This window comes from Pelodiscus sinensis, chromosome 1, assembly GCF_052426305.1.
Source record: "Pelodiscus sinensis isolate ZL-2025 chromosome 1, ASM5242630v1, whole genome shotgun sequence".
In the NCBI taxonomy this organism is placed as follows: Eukaryota; Metazoa; Chordata; order Testudines; family Trionychidae; genus Pelodiscus; species Pelodiscus sinensis.
Genome location: NC_143052.1, coordinates 160,272,278 through 160,278,323, shown reverse-complemented (window position 1 = coordinate 160,278,323; position 6,046 = coordinate 160,272,278).

Genomic DNA, 6,046 nt, shown 5'->3' with positions numbered 1-6,046 from the left:
ATGAAACTGAGCTCTCTCATGATGAGCCTGATGCATCTACTCCTGCCGTACTTTCGTAAATAGTTCTATTAAATTCAATGGCATTGCTTATATGCTTGAGTAAGAAACAATGCGGATGGATGCTCAAGTGTATTGAGGTGCTTGAACAGTACGATAGTAGCACAGTCGTGTACACTGTGGAGAGACATGTTAATAAATGTCCTTGAGAAGCCAGATTCAAATTGTCTTCATTTTTTTTGTGTGGAAAAACTGGTGTGTATGAATGATATAGCAGTGTGCAATTCAGGCCTGCTGATGGCTCCACACAGCAAGTAAGTTGCTACGCTTTAAGTGAGGGATATTAACCATTGGAATATTTTATTTATGCTGTGTTCCTTCTTACCTGAAGTCTTTAAATCCAGTTTCGATGTCTTTCTAATACTGTAGTTCAATCAGAATTCATAGGCTTATTGTAGAAATCACTAAGTGAAATTTATGCTTGTTTTCTAACCTCATGCATTAGAAGACAATACATTTTTAAGGCATTATGGGATCATATCCTAATCTAGGTTCATCCAGTATTCAGATTTACAAGTATAATCTGCACAAGACCTGTAGCCCAGACCAGGTCCTAGTATGTTGTATCTTTACATTTTTGTGGAATCTGCCTAGCCTACTGAAGCCATTTTGTCCTTTGAGCAGCTGTCACTTGTTGTTAAGGCGACTTGCATGCTGTGCACATTCGTAGAAGCATGCCTTTTTATTTTTGTTTTCCTCAGCCTTATTTTAGGTAAAACGTATGACTATTCTTTTGCTATGCAAAACCAGAACAATTTTGACTGACCTTTTTCTAAATAAACCGGAGTAAATGGGGCCCTGCTGGTCTCTGTGGCTCATAAGAGTTATAATTTCATGTATATTTTTCCTTTTTTTAATCATACTGGCGCTGATTCCAAATCCACTGGAAAAGACAATTAGAGAAAAAATTCCTGCTGTTTTCCATGCCTCCCCTATTATACTTGTGTGGTGTATGGATTTTTTGACCCAAAAATGGCCCTTTTATCAAACTTTGCTGAGTGCTAAAAGACAGTGTGGCTGAGTCCACCTAGATGCTGCATCTCTTTCCTATGTTCACCAAAGCACTTACACATATCCCACAGAGGAGTAGTCCTACCGACTTCCGTGGGCCTACACACATACTTAACATTAATCATGTTGTGTGAGGAGGAATTGATCTTTTAAAGGGCGAGGGACCCAGCTCCACCTTGGTAGATTTAGCCCAGTCCTGGAATGAGTCCAGGGTCACAGGATGGGGGAGGGAGGATGCTTGGAGGTATAAAGAGCCTAAGTTCAATGAGACTGCTGAGTTTGGAGAGAAGTTCAAAGATACAGGAGGTCTGTGTGAACTGCTCTACACAGAGCGCATATTTACACTGCAATTAAAAACCTACAGCTGGCCCCCACCAGCTAGTTTGAGGTCTCGAAGACACGGCTAAGGGACTCTTCAATTACAGTGTAGAATTTTGGGCTTCAGAGGTCAGGCTACAACCTGAGCCCAAATGCCTACAATTCAGTAAAAGCCCCTGAGCCCAAGCCTGCAGGCACAGGTCAGCTCTGGTGTCTCACTGCAATGCAGGCATACCTACGGACATTCTACTTGACTTCAAGGCACAGCCTGAAGGAACAAGCAATTCAGAATGAAATAATCTATCAGTCAGAGAGAGAAGCCTTGCTGGAGCTCCTGACAGTGAGGGGTACAAGTGTGGGGAAATCCTTAAAAGGGAGTTGGGGCCACAATGAACTGGTCAGCCTGGCAAATAAGGCTGGGGATTTTTAGGTTTCCATTAAACTGTTCATTTCTGATGCTTAAACAAACCAGTACTGGAAAGGAAGAATAATGACAAAGCACCAGTTGTGATAAGAGTGGGAAATTGAGCTTAGTTGGGGTAAGAACCTGGGGGGAAGGATGCGTATGTGAGGGTACGTCTAGACTATATGCTCCGTCGACAGAGCCATGTAGATTTTGTTTGTTCCGCAAAGGGAAATGAAGCCGCGATTTAAATAATTGTGGCTTCATTTACATTTAAATGGCTGCCCCGCTCTGCCGATCAGCTGCTTGTCGGCAGATCGGGGCAGTCTGGACGCTCCCCCGTCGACATGAAAGTCCTTTATCGACCTCCCCGGTAAACCTCATCCTACGAGGCATAATGGGGAGGTCAATAAAGGGCTTTCAGGTCGGCGCGGGAGCGTCCAGACTAGCATGCTGAGCCGACAAACAGCTGATCAGCTGTTTGTCAGTTCAGCGCAGCAGCCATTTAAATTTAAATGAAGCCGTGATTATTTAAATTGCGGCTTCATTTCCCTCTGCCGATCAGCCGATCAGCCTAATCTACATGGCTCCATCGATGGAGCCATGTAGTTTAGACACACCCTGAGAGAGTATATTTCTGATTGGAACTATAGCTGTGTTTCCCAATTTTATTTGCTCACAGAACCCTTTTAAACTCGAAAGAATTTTGTGGAACCCCTAATAACAGTCTCATATATGGAGCTGAAAAAGTAGACCACAAATAAGTAGGGATAATAATAAACAAGTGCTAAACAAGGTCATGAGATCAACATTTAGTTTAATTGAACATATTTAAAAACAAAAATCACATTTAATGTGTACAAAAAAAGTTCAAAAACTAAAATGCATTATTATTGGCAGTTTTCAATACGAAGAGTGGTTTTTCTTCATTTCTTGGCAATTTTTTTTTTATTTTTGGTTTAATACTGGAAAGTTGGATTCACATATCTGGTGTGGCATTCAATTGATTTCTGTATTATTTTCTGTATATAACAGGCGATCTAACCACTGACTGACCGTGCACAGCGCTGAGTAGTGACATCATCATCCTCACTCTCTGGCTAAGCTGGCATTACACAGGGATACTTATCGTGGCAAATACAAATGAAAATTGTTTTTAATAAAATTCATAAATGCTTAAATATCAATAATTTTTTTAAATCATAAAATGTTATAATGGAATTTTCTCGTGGAACCCTTATTTTCACTTTGCAGAACCCTGGGGTTCCGTGGAACACCATTGGGGAAACACTGAAGTAGAATACTGTTCATCCCGCAGGAAGAAGGAGTTGTCCACTGCACCAAGCTGCCTGAAAAGATTTCTTTTTTGTGGAAAAAGCCCATCCTTCTATGCTTTGCACAGTTCTAATCCAAATCTGGATAGTCAGCAACATCTGACTGGGACTCTCCAAAAAAAGCAGGTCAAAATCCATCCAAATTAAGAAATAATGTCAGAACGCATCAACACTGTGTATAAATGCTTTCCCACCTCCCCCCGCCCACCACCACCCTGGGCTATTTGCCCTCCTCTAATGGGAACTAATTTCTAATGCTGTCAAACAGATGAGATTTGTCACTCCCTTGAACAGTTGCCCTACTAAAATGTTGCTTTATATGCTCTGTGTCTTATAGTGTAAACACTGATAAGAAGGCTCAGGAGTTTCTTTAGAAAAAGAAATTGGTTTCCAAAAACTGATATAAAACAAATTCCTCAAGGAAGAAAGCGGGGGAGGGAATCATATAGGTAAAAAAAAATCAAGGGAATAACAGTCTAGACAGCTGATAAAAGGTTCAGGTACACTTTAATTAGAGTGGAGAGAACAATCTTTTTCAAGTAATAGGGAAAATTAGCCTCATAAATTGTATTCCACATGTGCAGACTCACTGGCAATGTGCATGTATTGCTGTATGGGATAGATGAGTCATTCTATCAGGCTCAATGAGCACTGTTAATATAACTTTCTGGTACTGGGCTAAATCATCAGGTGTATTGTGCCCACATAACTCCTACTGGAATATAACTGACAGGAGAGTTTGGCCCTTCACGTCTACTTTGCGTGTGATTCAGCTTCCTACAGGACAATGATTACCTAAATCATAACCACTGAAAAGCAGCCCTCAGAATAATAAATGCAGCTAACAAAAGAATGCAACTTAAGAAGGCAGAGTGTCTTCATTTGTACTGGAATTGTATCAGTGCTACTGCAATGTGCAAACAGTAACTCCGGTCATATGAAGAAGTGGGCTATGCCCATGAAAGCTCATAATACCATCTACATGCTTTGTTAGTCTAGAAAGTGCTACCAGACTATTTGTTGTTTTTTAAGTTTGTTCTGCTTATAGGGTGCATCTTTTGGGGCACATAGCAGTTGGGAAGGTGCTTCCCCAAGTGCAAGGGGGCAGAAATGTGCTAGTTCTGCACCACTTGAAGCCCACTCAAAAGGCTTGATTCTGGGGTGGTTGTTTTTTAACAGCAATTTTACTGTAATATCAGTGTTATTCCTTACTTAAAACATGGTGTAACCAGAAACAGGCCTGCCAGCAGGACTTGGACAACTCAACAGATCTGGGCCTCATGTACATTCAGAGTCACCAAGGTCAGCTTGTATTCCACTTTTGCAGTACCATATACAGGCCCCCTCATAAGTATAGATGAAATATACCCATATTTGTCTTTCTCCAGCATGCCAGAACGGATTCACTTCAAAGGCATGGCTTCACAGCAGGTGGGAGGGGTTTCCCAGTGCGAGGCTATGTCTAGACTTCAGGCTTCTTTTGGAAGAAGATTTTCCAGAAGAGATCTTCTGAAAGAGAGTGTCTACACAGCAAAAGTGCATTGAAAAAGCAGTCTACTTTTTCAAAAGAAAGCATCCACACTATCTCGCATTTTTAAGCTGTGATGACTGTGGATGGAGTAGCCACCATGGCACCTGTGCTTTTTCCTCTTCTTTCAAAAGAACTCCCTCTTCTCCGTCCACACATGCCTTTTTCCGAAAAGAGCTCTTTCGGAAAAAAGCTTCTTCCACATAGAAAGAGGATTACCAATGTTGGAAAAACCCCTCTGTTCTTTCAGTTTTTTTCCTGAAAGAACACAATTGCAGTGTGGACATAAGTGAAGTTTTTTCGGAAAAAACTCTGCAGTGTAGACATACTGTGAGTGACCATGCCCTAGCTTTGCTTGAACTAGTGTACTAAAAAGAGCACCATGGCATAGGCATCAGCATTGGCAGTGCGTGACAGTAGGGCTGGGGAAGGCAAGCCTTCACCCCTGCCCCTTCTGCCCAGGCCCATCCCCCCACAGGAGCCAAGATGCCCCTCATGGCACTATAGGGAGGAGGGTGTGCGGGCTCCAGTCCTGGAACTCCAGAGAGGGAGGAGGGGTGCTTGGGGGCAGCAACACTCCACCCCGTGGTATGCCCACAGTAGGCATTCTGGGGGCAGAGCGTGGGTGGGGCCAGGCAGGCAGTTCGGGAAGCTGTGCCTCCTGGTGCCCAAAGGCAGCAGCTGGGCCTAGCTACCTGAGTGCAATCCTGCCTGACCCCAGGGTATGTAGTGAGGTGACTAGGCTGATCGCTAGCCATGCTGCTACTTTTAGCCCACTAGCTTGAGTAGATGATGGCTCTTATTACAACTTGTATCTCAGATTTCCTGTGGGGAAACCACCACTTTTTTTTCCGTATTCTACACAACCTTATACTCAAGGACTCTGACACGAAACTGAACTTGCAGAAAAACTTCTTATCTTTGTGGCAATCATGTCAAAATTTCCATATCAAATAAGAACCCACCCGCTTTGCTTGTGTGATATTTTGGGACTAGCTGACTGAGAGGTGTGCGGGTTTTGGACCCAAGTCAAACAGGCAACGCTCATTGTCTAGAACCCATTGAAGTCAATAGGAGTCTTTCCACTACGTTCAATGGCCTTCAGTTCAGGCTCAGGAGAGATGTGATAGCAGCGGGGTGGGGAACCTAAGGCTTGGGGACTGGACGTGGCCCCTAGATTGCCTGGATCTGGCCCCTGAGGCTTAGGGCCTCTCCCAGCTTTAGAGAGCCTGCACTGACACTCCAGCCTTTGACCCCCAACTGATTTTTCTGTGGGGCAGCAGCTCCTGGCCCCCCAAAAAAGGTTCTCCACCTCTGTGCTACAGAAAGGGGGCTCACCAGCTCTCTCTGACAGTCGTTCTTTTGAAAGCCACTGTGACCAAGGACTTTCCCTTT